At 32.9% G+C, this 17,248-nt stretch overlaps 3 long non-coding RNA genes across 4 annotated transcripts; all 3 read left to right on the top strand.

The window, feature by feature from the left end:
• The first annotated feature begins 4,724 nt into the window (after positions 1 to 4,724).
• On the top strand, positions 4,725 to 5,194 carry LOC137581496 (uncharacterized). The gene is made up of 2 exons (XR_011033175.1): positions 4,725 to 4,874; positions 4,929 to 5,194. It is a non-coding gene; the product is annotated as an uncharacterized lncRNA (long non-coding RNA).
• A 919-nt stretch (positions 5,195 to 6,113) lies between these two features.
• On the top strand, positions 6,114 to 7,362 carry LOC137581383 (uncharacterized). Of its 2 annotated transcripts, XR_011033130.1 has the most exons (5): positions 6,114 to 6,400; positions 6,454 to 6,505; positions 6,675 to 6,877; positions 6,934 to 6,951; positions 7,010 to 7,362. It is a non-coding gene; the product is annotated as an uncharacterized lncRNA (long non-coding RNA). The 2 variants fall into 2 exon arrangements; XR_011033129.1 differs by lacking the exon at positions 7,010 to 7,362 and having other exon boundaries at positions 6,115 to 6,400; positions 6,934 to 6,991.
• Positions 7,363 to 7,485: 123 nt separating this feature from the next.
• Positions 7,486 to 7,949, top strand: LOC137581509 (uncharacterized). The gene is made up of 3 exons (XR_011033177.1): positions 7,486 to 7,562; positions 7,676 to 7,814; positions 7,872 to 7,949. It is a non-coding gene; the product is annotated as an uncharacterized lncRNA (long non-coding RNA).
• Positions 7,950 to 17,248: the final 9,299 nt, after the last annotated feature.

Raw genomic sequence — 17,248 nt, 5'->3', positions numbered from 1 at the left:
TTGTGACTTCACCACGTGCTGAGTCATCAGTGGGCACTTAGTAAGCAATTAAAAAGAGAATATATAGCAGATTTTTTTGGGGTTCAACAAGAAATGCACATTGTCAATGGGATAATCAACCCCAGCATTTTTGGAACTAACTTTAGAATTGTCAACGCGTTGGTAATTGAATGCCCACCAAATATAGACAAAAGTGCAATAGCCTTTTGTCTACAGGCAACAACAACATGAACATTCTACTCCCTAGTAGGGGTACTTCTTTCTAAATGTAGAGGAGATGGAGGGGTACGTAAATGTATAGTAGATGCAACAGAATCTAGAATATCTTGCCGGAACAAACATTTTCTGTTTTTTTTTTTTTTTTTTGTATTTATAGCAAGAAGAATAAAAAGAACCAACGCAACGTAGAGCAAGCAAGAGAAACCACTAAGAGAAAAGCCTGAGGAACTGAGAACTAAGTGAGAGAACCTGATCGAGATCGTTTTGATGATATTTTTAAACGGTAAAAACGGCTCTGCAGGCGAAGTCAAGTGCATTAAGAGCATACACACACGCACCGTGCATTGGTGGCATCAAGTGTCCCAGAGGGGGCATAATGAGTGTAGAGAGAAGCGATGCCAGACCAAATGAAGCCATTAGCCAAAAACCATTCCAACATCTATCTGCCCATACATACATACAAATAGTAGGTACACTCACACACACACACACTATGATAGCCACATGAAGTTCTTCTCATGTCCATGTGCTTCTTGATCTGGCCTAAATATAGAGATTGGAGTTGCTATATTTGGTCCAGCTAGATGGACTGTCTGGTTATCAACAACAAAAAGCGAACACAAAAAAAATAAAACTTTATGCCCACACCACATGGCGATCTCATATTACATACAACATACATATGTACATATAGTAGAGTTAGCTTTAATTCCATAATAGATGATCCATTTTTAAGAAGAAAAGAAACTTTCTGTGTATTTCCACAATTTGAAATGTTGTTTTAAGTAAAATCAGAAACTGTTTGTATAGGCCCTTTGATTTGGCTCTCTAGGCTTTTTAACTTTAATAATTTTCACTAACTTATATAGCTACATTTTAAAAAATAGTTTCCAGATGACATTGATGGTCGCCAAAGTTCAAGAACTGTTTCGGTGAAACTCTTTATTTCAGCGTGTCATTATCATAGGAAGATAAAGTATAATAATTGGCCGAATCGGAAAATATTAACGTACAGCTTAATTTCCTTATATTTTTAAGTTTTGATCGGAAATGTCGATATGTTTATATTTTTCTTTTTTTATCAAGGTTTTTGGGACGATCGATTCTTGGTATATTTTAATGTATTTTTGATATCTACCAATAAACCAAATATAGAAAAAGATAAGAAGTAAGATCCTTAAATAAATTTTAAAGAATTGTTATAAGATGTGTTACTGACAAAGTTAGGAAGTAATATCCTTAAATAAATATCGAAAATGTTTAGACTTCTACACTAAAACAAGGCTCTTTATACAAAAGGATACTTAATGGTAGATTGACGTGGTCCTTGTTACACCATGCACTATTGTTTATAATACTAAATTCATTAAGGGAATCTTTTATTCACAAAATAATGTTTACGTTATTCGAAATGTTTGTTACCCCGGACATTTTTTAAGCGAGTGTTTACTGTATGTAGATAAAATTGGTTTAAAATGCTCCATAGAAATAAAATTTTGCCTGGTTTTTCCTTAGAATCACACTGGCTCTCTACCACTGATCAAGAATATATATAAAGTAAACCAGAACAAAGTATAAGAACAACTTGATTTAGGGTTTTGGCTAAACGTTAACATTGTATAGCTCAATTTGCTGTGAAGGTTTCTCTATAAACATAATACAACTATGGAACCCCGAATGGGATTGTAATTATTGATTATTATTTATCTATCTCGTGGTGATGCTTATTATAATATCAGAACATCTTATGGAAAGCAACCAATAGGTTCAGATTTTAAAAATTTGTGAAAATCATGAGGTTGCCATGAGGGTGTTGGGAAGCCGACTTTAGAGGATGTTTCCTTTACCCAAACATTGAAATCGGAAAACACAATTTTTTGAATAGATCCCTCTAACTTTTGACAAGTCATTCGTCATGGGTAAATATTTATAGTAAGTACTGATACTCCCAACACGAAATGAATGCTCTGTCATGCTTAGCTTTTGATCTATGTCCATATTGTTTGTTTGAAAATCAAAATGCAGCAACAGCAATATAAAAGTTGTTAAGAGAAGAGTAGAGAAGAGAGGAGAAGAGAAGAGAAGTGAGAAAAACTAAGCTGTAAGTCTGTAAATATAATAAAACTTGCTTGCTTACACAATGCTTAAAGTACGTGTTAAACATACATTCTGCACTTAAATACAGATATCCTGCTTTTGTAGTCTAGTGTAAAAAAGCACACTAAAACATATACACAGAGAGAGAGAGTGAGAGACCAAGTTTCTTTTGCACGCTTCGCAGTCATTTGGAGCATATGTTTCGAACATTTTTCATAATCAAAAAGCTTTTAGCGGCGGACAGTGGCAATGATGGCCAACTGCAACTATAACAGCAGTAGCATGAAAAACAGCAACAGCATCAGTAACAGCCACGCCTTCTACGCCTCCACTAACTTATGGCCAAGTGGAGCTTATTGTCCGTTTCATTTTCGAGTGCAGCAGCGTGTAAAATCGCAATAATGCACAAGATTCCTGACGCAGCGAGTTATTGTCCTTTCTGGTTTTTTGGTTTTGTATCGTCTTCTTTTCGCTCTCTCACTCGTTTTTTGCGCTTTTCCTAAAATTCATCAACCGTTCACTAAAAAATAAAATAAAACAGTCATTTACTTCTTCTTTTTTTTTTTTTTTGTTTGCTGCAATAATTAAAACGAAAGCTAACAAAATTATTCACTTAGTAATAAGTCAGCGAATTATAAAATAAATTGATGTTGGAAAAAGTTCTATAAAAATTTTCGCCCATCAGTGTTAACCATGAAACTAAAAAGCCATTACAAAAGTAACCTTTAAAGCAAATGTTAATATTTTTCTTTCCAAATATTAGTCCTGCTGGTTGCCCAAAAGGGTGTGGGCCCCCACTTTATGTTTCTTTGTGGGCTCTTAAGTTCTATATTCTACCCTGGACGCAGTGGTCATAATTTCTCGTTAAACTCAACGTAATCGGCATTTTCGCTTAAATGGACCATACGGCGGTTAAAAAGCTGTTATCGCCCTTTCCCCCCTCCCTCACACAGCCTATCAATTGGGTTCCCTTGCTCCCGTTTGCTTGTTACCTTCGTTTTCATTTTGTTTCCTTACACATTTCGATTATGCTCGCAAAAAGAAACGACCAACAAGAAAAGAAAACATTATTTTTATTTTGTAAAAATTTTCTTTCTGTGTTGCCGTTCCCCCTCAACGACAATTGAGTGTCTCTGCCGCAGGTGGAGGGAATAACAAACAAAAAGCCACACGGCCAAATAATGTAATATGAAATGAGGCGATATTTTTTATACCCTAGCAAAGTATATTTTGTTTTTTCTTTTTTGTAATTTTATTTATTGGGATACCTTAAAAAAACCCTTAGTATTTTAGGTGTCAACATATAAATATTTATAATTTAATATGCATAACAAAAAATTCATTTCACTAGGTTTAGTTTTAACTGTTCAAGGGGCAAAAAAAGTAAATCCCATTTGTGTCAATTTTCCCTTTATTCAACTTTGGTCTATCATATCAGGAAAAAAGTCGGAAATTTTTCTACATTTTCAATTAATTTCAAGCAACTTACGATTGTCAATTAATTTTAAACTATTGTTAAGAGTACTTTAAATGTTTATATTCCCATAAACCTAAAAAAGTATCGAAAAAAAAAAAAATTATCTTAACTTTAATAATAACCTTCTTTTAACAACATTTAAAACCAAAAAAAAAAAGTAACAATATTTTTTTTTAGCTGTATCTAAAATCCAGGAATTATGGGTCCAAAGAAATCGCTATTAATTCGGTTCGATATATAAATTTATAAGGACCTAAAATTGTTTTCCTATCTAAAATTTTTGATAATATTAGTCGGTATGTCACAGTTAAACCCACTGTGATTGGGTTATCAACAACAAAGAGAGTTTGAATTTTTCAAAACTTAAGGAACATGAAACTGAATATGAACTCATTTCGTTTGAGTGTGTCCAAATCTAACCCTATAGGATTGTATGAGGCTTCAAAAGAGCTATAAACTTACCTAAAGAAGGAAATTTCTTTTCCTGTCTAGCCCAACATCGGAAAATAAAAGTACTTAAATTTATAAATTGACTTTATAAACTGCAATATTTAAATGACATGGGATGCCTATAAGTTTCTCTAAATACTCTTTTTGGGGTTTTGGATCAACCAAATATAAACCAATTGAATACCTATTGAAGAGTAGTCAAAGAAATCGAAGAATGGGATGCCCTCTAATATTTGTTAGATATATATTTTTCAAGTATTTAAAAGAATACAAAAAGGTATATACCCCTATTGGCAAGTGTATAAAGAAAATGTGCCAAGCTTAAGTTAATTGAAATTGAAAGTATAACGATAAACATGTTTCTTTTTTTTCTTTAAATACAATAAAATAAAATATAATTTGTTTATGTTTCTGTGGTTATTGTCTCACAGAGTTTTATGGCTGCAAATACATATATAACAATTGATTTTTATTAAGCCATGTCAATATTGTAAGAGGTGCTAAGAGAATTGAGTCAAATTTTTCAATATTCCTAATCGAGTTGATTCAAAAATATATACATATTCAGAAATATATACATATATCATATAGATTGCAAAATGTGTGCCTGTTTGGGAACTGCATTATGTTGGTAAGTATCGTTGATGAACAGCTTTATCTATTTAAACTAATTGCTTTTGCATAGCTGTGCCAAGATTGGAGCAAAACTAATCTGCTGCATCTTATTTTCGGGAGTCGGAATATTGATTGTTCTTGGCCTTATCATATATTTTGCATTCTTTCATAATAAGAAGCCTGACCCGGCCAAAATTGTTGAATCAACGGCTACGGATATGATTCAAAAGCAATTCTTTGGGAGTTATTAAAAAAATTTCCTTTCATTTTGTGGAAATTTTTAAATGTTATGTATGAAATTTAAAATATGCACATTAAATTTGGCAAAAGATTAAATGTTGTTTCATTTTGAAATGGAAAAAATAAAAAGAAGGATATTTGGGAGTTTAGTTTAGTTCTGCTCTGACCTTAGGATTCCCAAGGCTGCGAGTTTTAGTGGTTCAAACTTTGTAATATGGATTTAAGATCAGTCTGTTCAGCTTCCGGTCTGAAAGGTATTTTATGACGATTTCTTAAAGCAATAAAGCGTATAAAATCTGTAAAACATGTATTAAGTATTTCTTAAATGGCAAATTGAAGTCTTTGGTATGATTGACCACAAGCCGAATTTTACGCAAGGTTTGATACATTTCAAGTAGGTCTAGACAATCTTTTGACTCTCCTTGGCCACGGTTTAATGTTTTCAATGACATTCTTACCTGTGCATGAATCTTGATAACAGCCATCGAAATTATGCAGCTAAACAATTGCCATGGGTTTCAATGGGCTAAGCCAATTGAAGCTTATGATATGCCTCACAGAACAAGTTAATTAAACATTCCATTATACATAGCAAATACCGATCTCCAATATAAGATAATTTTATTCCACTTCAGTAACCTCAATATACATTGTTCTTATCGTTGTGGACCAACGAAGTCTCTGACCCTCAAAGAGTCAAACTTCCAAGGGATATTGTAGACTTCATTTATCTGCAATATCCATACAAAATGTGTTAACTAAGCATGTTAAATATTGAATACATGAATGGTGCTGATACAAACTGTCAGGGGACTTGCACATCAAACTCCTCACTACATATCTTGATAATCCATTTCCAAAGAGTTAAATTCAAAACATCAGCATGCAGATTGGACATATGAAAAGAAGTCACCCACTTGACCTGCCACCTTTGATAATATTTGCTTAATGTCCTTTTACGATAAATTAAGTAGTCATTGACTTACAAGACATAATTTTGTCATTTTGTCCGTTACCTAATATTTTCCATTTCAAAGTAACATTTACAAATTAAGAAAATAATATTTTCTTTCTTTTTTTTTTGGATTAAAATGGGCAAAACAGTTGTGGCATATCTTACAATTGCGTGTATAACGCTATTCCTGATTGACATTCTTCTTTTTTCTGCCACTATAGCAGTTCTTCTCAAAGAACCTGATCCAGTGATGCTAATTTGGGGTAAAACGTTTCGAAGAACTTACAATCATTTGATAAACGCAGTACAGAAATATGTAGCCCAACATGGTCGTCGTCCCACTCGTTGTATGTTTATTAATACATTTCACTAAAAATTTTTTTTTTTTTTCGATTCTCAGATCAAATTACTTTACTAGAGCAAGGCTTAAAACTTTAATTTGTGTAGTATTGGTATGTAAAAGAATAATTTTTCGTTTAGCACTATTAATTTCCTTTTTAAGAGAATATTTATTTTACAAAACAATTATTTTTGTATCTATAGTAGACCATTCAAAAAATTTCAATTCCCCAAATTAAGAAAATTGAAAACAAAAAAAAGTCGTAATGTTAAATTTCTTAGATTTCAAAACTTTAAGTACTTAGGAGTTACCTAATTGAATATGGGTGTCCAAGTTGTCTTAAGTGTGTTGTTTGCTATCCTGCTAGTTCTGATGATTACTTTCATTATTGGTTTGATATGCCTGCATATATTTGACGATCGTCAGAAACAGGTCATACTGTTCTCAACAGACAGATTAGATAATGATATGAGTGAGTAATTAGGTGAGTGATTTGTATTGGGCTGTAGCAGTAGCATTTAATCCCTATTAACTTTACAGCGGAAAGCCAAATCAAATGTAAGAATTAGCAGAGGTTCATTCAATCCAGTATAAATCGTATCGATATATATTTCAGATAAAAGCCTTTCCAGTTCGATAAGCTTGTACAACAAAATTATAGATATATAGTTATTAAAATAAAAAGAAATGTGAATCAATGTTCAATCGCAGTCGAATAAACGAAATTTTCATGTTGGTATCTAGGCCGTTCGTAAAGATTAAAAGGCAAATAAAGACCAACTTTAAGTCGATCTATAATCATTGTTTAACAATTGAACTACATTGTCTAATAATAATTGCAATGTTTGATACTAAATTATCGAGACTATCGCAAAATCAATCGGTATACTTCTGGGGTCATCTGTTTTAGCCACCTTATCAGTAAATTTTTCGATTATTATATCATTACTACAAACAAATTTGAAGTCAGAGCCATTTCACTATTTCAAAGCCATGGACAAAAAGAAAGGTATTAACAATGTAAGTTTATTTGGATTTACTGCTGTTTTTTTAGTCACATATAATGTAAATTACAACTGGATAAATGCCAAATACTTCTTTCCACGGATGTATCTATATCGATTAGCATAGTGATCTCTTCAAGTTACCTTTTTGTATTTAGATTAACGGTAAGTTCATTGCGATAGCATTTATTTTTATTTTTTTTTTTTTGCACATTGTTTTTTTCATTACGCCAAGTGCTTTTCCGTCTACTTATTCGGTTTTTATTTGCCCATTTCAGTACCTAGTAGGAATAATGCATCGAAGGGTATATTAGAGGCATCTAACAGAGGGCGTGACAAGCTAAAACGAATAAGTGATGTCAATGGGGTAAATTCCAATGGGTATGATTGGCCAACTTTATTCAAATCGAAAACAGGGTAATACACAATCGTCTCTCTTGGCGGTTCAAGCAAATGTCTTTCTCATTTTTATAGTACATTGAACACTTGGCATTTGGTATCTCTATCTATCGAGAGACAGAGACAAAAAAATACTTGGGTCTTGTGCCATTACCTCGATTTTGTTTCTTATTTAAATTTTGTATATGACAACGCAAAAGTTGGGGGCTGCATTAAGTGCTTTTGTGGTTTACAAAAAAAGCGAATTAATGCCCGAGAATAGAGGAAATCGCTGCGGTTGCCAGCTGTAACGCGTTTAATTTATATCCTTGGTAAGGGGGAAAAAACAAAAAAAAGGAACAAAAACGTACCGAAAAAACGGCAACCAAAAATGGAGAGAGCGAAAACGAAAGATGGCGGAGCAAAAAAGAAAAATAGAATAAAATAAAAATATATATTTATTTTACAGCTGCTGCACTTAGATGTGCGATGGCAATAAAAACCATGCCCCGCCAAGTGGTATTCAACACCTCTATATATATATATATTTTTTTTTTTTTTTTGTTGTGCTCCTTTTGTTGGCTTTCTTCTTTTATTTTGTACTCCTGTATTTTTTTCTTACTTGAATTTTTCTTCTTTTTTTTTTTTTGAAAAAGCTTAATAAACAAACGCCCAATATGGGCTAGAAGGGCATGTGGGTGGGTGGCGTGAAGTAAGGGGCATAAACATTTAAGTCCACAATTTGCACAGCACCCACATACACACACACACACACACAAACACGCGCGCGCACACACCAATCCAAATGGCACGCATACAACCAAACTGCTAGCCAAATGCAATTTTCACGTGCAACCGCAACCGAAATTTATGCCATTCTACCCAACACAAGTTGAACGCAACCAAACACCATTATCAATACACTTGGAGAAATTTATGAGCATTTATTTTGTTACCGCAACAGCAAGCATTAATTGAAAATTCGTATCCTAAGCAAATACAATTGATAAGTGTATTCAATTTAGTTTTAAATCAATTATAATTAAAAAATACCTTTAGATCGATAGTTGGATTATGAAATTTCTTGAATTTTTTACCTCTTTTTTCCAATAATTTCAAATTAAATCGTTCCTTTTTATAATTTCCTATATTTTTTTAAAGTCAACTATAGATTCAACAATTTTATTGGAAAAATTAAAAATTTTGCAGCTTAAAACGTAGATGAGTATTAGAAAATATTAATTATATTAACTATTTTATTTTGAATTTTGTTTTAAATCATAGAATGTAATGTAAAATATAAAGAAAAAGAATAAAAAAAGAATATTAAAAAAAAATTCAAATAAATTAAAAATACAATTAAAAACGATAAATATCAAATATTTGTGTATACAAATATTGTCTTATGCTTCTAATCTAAGCCAAAGGGAAAGAAGAAAGAAAAAGAATGAAACATTTTGAATATTTTTGCTTTCAAAATCTCAGAAAATGATAGCCATTGCCATTTTCCGAAACCACGCCAAATAACTCTAGAGTTACATTCTGAGATATTTATTATCTCTGAAATACAAAATATGTGTTAACATTTTGGGCCCTAACCAGGCATTAAATTGTTGATAGCTCTTCAAGAGTTGATAGTTAAGATAAAGTTTCATTAGTCTGATCGGTGGACATAAACTATTACATCCAACTAAACTAAAACAAAACTCTCGCAAAATATAAAACAAAAATTATTTTGGAAATGGGGTTTTAAGGATTTCTTAAAGACTTCTTTTGCAATGATTTTCAATACTTTTTTCAAATACATTGTCCTATAAAGAGTTGGTGTCAGTGTAGGACATATAATGCGCTTGGTATCCGCTCCCGTTTTTCCGCAAACTCTCTGACAATGGTTGACAACCTCCTTCCTTTTTCGGTCCTCGGTTCAAGTTGCCACTGGATTCTACACCTACTGAGTGTTGGGTCCTGAAAAGAGTTTATAGTGCGTGCCCAACCGACTACGATGTGGCAACATAAACATTAAGAAACCAAACAAACAGTGTCTGCCACGATATAGCTTATGGTTCGCCCGATATTCGAGAATATCCTATAGAGATTTTGGGCTGAAATTAACCTATAGAGCTTTTTCTCTCATTTAATATCGAATTTTGATATTGTGGTCACATCGTTTGCAGTTTTTATTTAAAATGAAAAATTACCCAGAATGAAGCATTGACCAACTTGTTCTTCAGCTTCTTAGGTCGACCTGGTGTCGACATAGACTTCATTTCGCATCCCAATGACCGGCAATGCCAACGAGTTTCCGCTTACTAACGACAATAAGGACACCACATGGAAGCTCAAGCAGTCATAAACACATACACACACACACACACTCACACTTGAAATGCATACACACAAAGAAACTCAAACACAAGTGGCGAGGGTGGTGAAAAGGAAGTGCAAGTTTCAGAGGAGTTGGCGGTTGGGTTTCGGTTTCCGTTTCCGTTTGCAATGTGTCGCCGCCATTATGCAAATATTTCAACGTCCCCCTCACACCCTCAAGTCGATTGTTCAAAGTGGACAGACTGGGCTGCTGCTCATTGCAATCTGCATTTAAATTACTCCAAAAAAGGTGCAAGAAGGTGCCAACACTGTGATTTTTTTTTCTCTTTTACTAGATGCATAAAGGAAGACTGGAATAGAATTGAATTGAATACTTGCCTCGAAGGAATTATGCATGACCATGCCACAAATGAGCTTTTAGCTTGGCCAATTGATATGCGTTTAAGCCAACAAACTCACAGCGGACAAACGTTAATGAAGGAAAATCTCAACCATAAAAACAAGAAATGGGAAAATGACAGAAAATCAAATAAATGGAACACTCAAAGAGTGAAATATGAAGAAAAATTTATAGAAAGAATAAAAAAGTAAATTAAAGCTGAAAATCTGAAGAATAATGGGACTAGAATAGCCAAAGAGTTGTAAAGATCATAAGAACATATAAAAAGTTACTTAATCGAGAGGCGAAGCAAACAAAAAATAAAATGACAGAGGGTCAGTGGCGCATATAGATCGTAAAATAAGGGAACTTTGTCCCCAAAGTATGCAGAAAAGAGTACAAGAATTGCGTTTTTGAGACAGAAAGAACGCAGTTTCCATTTAAGTCTATATACTTAATAAGTCATGGCAAGATCACTCTTCTGTTATCTTAGATTCAGTTATAAAAAGCTAAACTTTTCAAAGCAAAAGAAGAAGCCTCGAAAACCTGTGAAAAACTATAAAGTTAAGCTTATGGGCCTTAGACTCTTACCTACAAACAGATCTAATTCTTTCCAACCGAAGAAGCCATGCTAAGAAAGGTAGTTCGTTAGGGGTTAATGGATAATGATTATTGTTTGTTAATAAAGGCTTCTGAAGAACTGAAACTAAACACGAATGTGTGATTCCATAACAAATTTGTATAAGTTTAACAAGTAATTATTTTAAATTCTAACTACACCCATGTTTCTCGATTTGCTGTTGTGTCATAATTTGAATAGAACACGATTATGTGTAGTCTTTTTTCACCATAAACTAATTTCACACACGGCTAGAGCAAGGCGTCGAAACAGGAACAGGACTAAGAGTAGATGAATGCTGGTTGAGCGAGGCAAAGAGGCGAACAAATGTCCCCCCTAGACGTTTTCATAACTTTGACAAGGTAACAGGTACAGACATACGCCAGGGGTAAACTGAAAAAGGGACTGTAGACTGCTAATAAAGTCACAGACGCATACACAGTCACACACACATACACACACACACACACATTTGTGCGTTGTGTGGCAAAAGCCCAAGAGAGTTGTTAACGTTTTTTCATAGCTGTGTTTACTCTTTTTCGTCTTGGCGCCGAGGAGACCCTAACTAATGGCACGCCCCTTAGGCCCCCCCCTTCGCCCCACACGTGGCTGTTGCACAACGCCAGCGATAAGCGACAATAAACATAAAAAATGAATGCTTCTCCCATTCTACAGAGTTTTCCCCCCCTTTTAATCTTACCCCCACACAACGCCTAACAACCATATGAGATTTCTTTCGAGCTTTATTACTTATGTCAGCAAATTTTTTTCTTTGCCAAAAATTTTCAACGCAAAATTCTTTGCTATTGGAGTACATACATACATTTTGGAAACTTTTACATATTTACTTTACATCTTGATTGGCTTAAAGAGCTGATCTTATACATAGTTAATTGCCTCCAATTGCATCTACAGTAAATACACAACTTACCTAAAAAAGTGAACTATTTGAAATCCAAAACTGTTCAATTCTATACTAATGACAGTTAAAAGAGACAAGTTAGACAATGAGACAATTAGATTTTCTACGAAATACAAAAACCCTGCAAAAAGCTGAATGCTGATTCAACGCAATTATTTCCTTCCTTACACTTTTCTCTAATAATTATTAGAAATATGAGAGAAGAGAGGGGGGATGAGTTTAATGAGAATTTGACATGGCATTAGCACAAAATTGTATCCCTTCGAGCACATTTTCGTTGTGCCCTGTCAATTTATCAGTAAAATATTACCAAGTCAATGTGTCAATGCAATTGTAGAAAGCAATTTGAAACGAAAAGTTGTCTATGCGAATTGAGGTCGCTTCGTATTACTTTTCTGCTGTGTGTGTGTGTCAACTTAATGTCAGTTTTAAATGTCGAATGCTAACAGATATCAAGCTTGTTAATAATTTAAAGTTAAAGTCGACTATTTCACTTGTCTGTTAGCGGCAGTTAACAACTTGCCAAATTTCAGTCTACATGAGCAAAAACTATTCACGCATCGCATTCGACTATTAAAATTCAATTGACTGCCATCAGGAGCGTAGTCAGGAAGCTTTATTAAGGATAATTCTTTAAAGCAAAGAATGGTTCAAAAAAAAACAGACATTAGTCTGCTTGAAAAAGTCGACAGATCGACAAAACCCAGACCCAGAGATCAGAGTGATTGTTTCTTATAGATAATGGTGCAGTAAATCCGAATTCCTTTGTCCAAATGATCTGATTTGCCTTAGTTTAGGAGATATCGTAGCTTAGTTTGGTTTTGTCCGTTTCTCAAACTTTCATATTGTAGAAAAGGTAAAACTGGAACGTAAACTTCTAATAATCTCAGAGGAGACATCCCTGTATTTATTTGGTTAGATGCCTGTTTAATCTTTAATCTATAGATTAGCAACATACCCATAAAGATAATTTAGAATTAATGACTGAATCAAACTGAGTTCAGTTATTGTTTCTAGTCATCGAACGTTACCCCAACTAAACTACACCCATGAGTTCACACAGTTGCCTCAGCAAATCCCTTTTGCCCTTTTTCGAGGCTGAATCAAAAAATATTTAAAATCAAATTTAGACCGCAACATGCAATGGGCGTGGTCAATAACTATGCATTTTATCAAATTCTAATTATGCAAATAAAGCGGAAAAAGCAATTAAACACCCCAAAAAAAAAAGGAACTAAAAAGTAATCCACACAAAAATCAAACTGGTAAAACGAAATGTAAGTTTTTGTTCCACTACCACAAGGGCAGAATATTATCAGATATCCTTTTATTGTTGCGAATGGTGGGTGGGGGGCGTGGTATACCCACACCCACACCCACACACACACACACCCACAGTGTTTCATTGCATTCCAATTAGTTTTAGCTGTCGAATGTTACTAAATTTTGGGCGATAAATTGTCAAATCTACAGAATCTATAACATGGTTGGTTTGGGTTTGGTTTTTCCACATTGCTTCATAAAAATGCAATAAAAATAATAGAAAAATACCCAAAAGTGTGTGTGTAGAACAATCGACTACAAAGTGTGACCAACTGAAAGTCGTTAACCAAGTTAACAAACGCGTTCAGTTTTAATAAATTGTCATAGGAAATATGAAACAAGCAAGGTTAATTAAAATATAACAAAAGAAAGTTAAAACATATTGCAAATTCATAAGACTTATTTAAATGATATATATATAAGTATGTGTCTTGTATATTAATATCTTTCGTTATTCTTGACTCTTTTGTTCTCAGATTTAGCATTAGGATGGACAGGGAGTTGAGCTCTAGATCGATTCCTTTGTAATTTTCAAGCTATTATCGAATTGTCTAAGATTTATTAGTTTAATACACTAACTTATATTTGTAGGTATTAAAAACGAACGATAGAAAAACTGTTATTTGCTTTTAAAAATTTATGGCAAATTTAAAAAAAAAAATAACCAAAACGAATAAAAATATAACTTAATTTATTAATTAAATGTCTTAACTGTCATATCCTACAAATATAAAATTTTCTCATAAAGTCATCAATGATCTTAATTATGTAAATAGATCTGTCTATTTAATTATATAATATTATAACAGGTTTTACTTAGTCAGCTTTTATATGCCTCTTAGTATTTGTTCTAAAGTAGATCTCATATTTAAATATTCTTTTTCCAAGAAATTTAACATTAATTAAGTTAATTAACATGCACAAACTTTTTCTTGTTATCAAAAACGTTTCAAATGATAATTTCTATTATTAACCTTTTCGATTTGAATTGCTCATCTTTGTTGATCGTGATCAATACAAGTTTCGAGTTTGATTCTTTGCAATTGCAATTTATATTTCGATCATAAAGTTTGCATTTTTTATTGATTTTTTGCGAGAGACGTGATAGGGTATGGGGGATGGGGGATGGGGTAAAAAAAACTTGTTGATATCAATTAAAATTTGTTTTTTTGGGGGCTCGTTTTGAAAAAGATATGTATAATGAAAACAAACAAATAAACTTTCTTTTTATTTGAGTTTCGACGATCCAATTGTTTGTGTATAAAAAGAGAAACAATTTAAACATTTGTCAGTTCGAATTTGTTATTCAACGTAAAAACTCCCCAAAATGAAGTTCTTGGTAAGCCAATTTTTTGCTTCTAAATTATTTTGTAATATTATTTAATTTTATCTTTTGTTGTTTTTGTTGCTACAGCTTATTTGCATTTTTGCTTTGATGGCCTTGGCTGCGGTTGTCTATGGACAGCATGGACACAACTCAGGACATGGCTCGATTGGCCATGGTAATGTTGGTCATGGCAATCTTGGCCATGGTAATGCCGGACATGGTTCTGGTGGACACGGATCTGTTGGACATGGATCTGGTGGACACGGATCTGGCGGCTACCTCGGCTAAACCTTTTTGTTTTTCATTTTTAATATCAAAAAGCCTTATAAATAAATTCAATTCTTAAGCATATTTTTAAAGATTTACAACTCATGCTAAACAATATGTTTGGCATGGTTTTAATTGGGTATATTTTGGTATACGTACATATAAATTTTAGTTTTGGCAATTTTAAATATAACTATGACTTCTAATTAAGTTGATAGAGAGGTTTCAAATCTCTCAAGACTGTTTCTAGGATCAATGGGATGACTTTGCCTTAATAATTATAGTTATAATTGTCTCATTTGGAATATAATTCTCACAAAGATAGTATTAATAAATTCATTAGAGGGCCAATAGGGATTTTTCAACACTGTTTAGACATCTAGTAGAAAATATTTGATTAAACATGAAATGTACTATTGTGGCCAAGAATTTATGACGTTTACGTTCTCGTTCTCAAGTAAATCAAATGTTTGTCAGTCAAAAGTTATGTCTGGGAACCTAAATGTCCGAAATTCTATTTTTAAAGGCAAACTATATCGTTGGTCGGAACTATTGGCAAGAGAGAAAGATTTCATCTGATCAATATTGAATCAAAAGTAAATATGAATTTATGTGTCATTCACCATGAACCCTTTGACTCTTTGAAGGCAAAGTAAAAAAAATCGTTGCATATGCAAAGGCGTTGTTTTTGGCAATACTTTTATCCTTATAAAAAATGAACTCCCTCTCTCGCCCACTCTTTTACATTTTCCCTGCTGGTTGACTGCATTCTGCTGTGTAAATATTAATAAATATTCTTTAATATGCCCATAAATGATATAAAAACAAAATACACACACACACACACACACACACACCCAATGGAATATATAAAACAAAAAAAAAAACAAATGCATGCGTATAAATAATGCATAAATACAAAGATGACGAGACCAATCCAGCGGAATATAAAGACACGACCCATTAAGTTAAATGTTATTTCTTTTTTTTTTTTTTTTTTTTTTGCGTTTTTTACATATATTTTTGTTGTATATTTATGTGCAAAATATTTGTTGTTGTTTTGTGAAGCTTTAGCGCGTTGTCATGAAATATGCATGTCTCATATTTACACGATGGGGCATTAATTTTGCAATTTCATTGACGCTTGTTATTATTAAGTATTATTTCATTTCATTTTGTTACATTTTATTTTAGCTGGCTGGCCCCCTTGCAAATGGTTGTAGGTGTAATATTAAAATATAAATGTTCTCCCATTAATATGCCATAAAATCAAATGGAGTTGAACTCTGGCTGAATTGTATCCCAATTCCCTTCAATGGCAAAACGTAAAAAGATATTTTAACAACCGATAGCTAATTAGTTGAAGTATTCAAAAATTTACTGTATTTGGAAGTTTATCAAACAAAATTTAAGAACGTTTTTTAGGATTTAAATGTGGAATATGGCTACAATACATATATACATATCTACATATTCATAAGTTTTACCCATTGACAAACGAACTTAATCGAAATTTGAATGACTACAGGAAAGCATACATAAACATAATGAACAATTTCAATTATCTCTGCCAGCTAATTAGGATCTCCTGTTGCCATAATTATATAATATTTTTGTGTGTTCTTGTTTCGCTTTATCTCCGTCCCGTGTTGTATTTTTTTACCCCTCTCCATTTTGACATTTAAAACATGAAATCAATTAAGCGAGCCAGCGAGCACAATGCACAATAATCTCAATGATGATTGATATTTTATATGACATTACCGACATTACCAAAAGCCGAAACGAATCGAATCGAACGCCATTGCATTTTTGATGCTGTTTTGTTTCCGTTTCCGTTTCTGTTTCTCCTGCCCTTTTCGCACACTTTGCCGAGCATGACATCTGCGTCAATAATAAAAAGAATGGCAAAATGCGTATTTATTTGTTTGTTTGAGTACAATTGAATTGGCCTGTCGTTTTTATGAAAATTTATATCAATATATCACAAACACACACACACGCACACACACACACACACACACACGAACACACACATGCATGAAGCGAGAAATGAAATTACATTTTTGGTTATTAATTTATGCACAAAATGCTCACGAGAGCGTAATAAAATATGCGCTTTTAAATTTAGAATAATTTTACAAAATTTTTAAATTATATTCAAATGCACTTTTTAAATTGATTATAAATCTATGGAGGTAAATATATTATATATGCATGTGAGTATGTCAAAGTTAAAACCGAAACTAATATTGAAACTGAAATTAAAGTCGAAACTTATGCTCAGCTCATTTCACGGCAGAATGCCTAA

Source organism: Drosophila tropicalis, unplaced genomic scaffold (genome assembly GCF_018151085.1).
Source record: "Drosophila tropicalis isolate 14030-0801.00 unplaced genomic scaffold, ASM1815108v1 contig_845, whole genome shotgun sequence".
NCBI classification, from domain to species: Eukaryota; Metazoa; Arthropoda; class Insecta; order Diptera; family Drosophilidae; genus Drosophila; species Drosophila tropicalis.
This window is presented reverse-complemented; position numbering and strand designations above follow the sequence as displayed.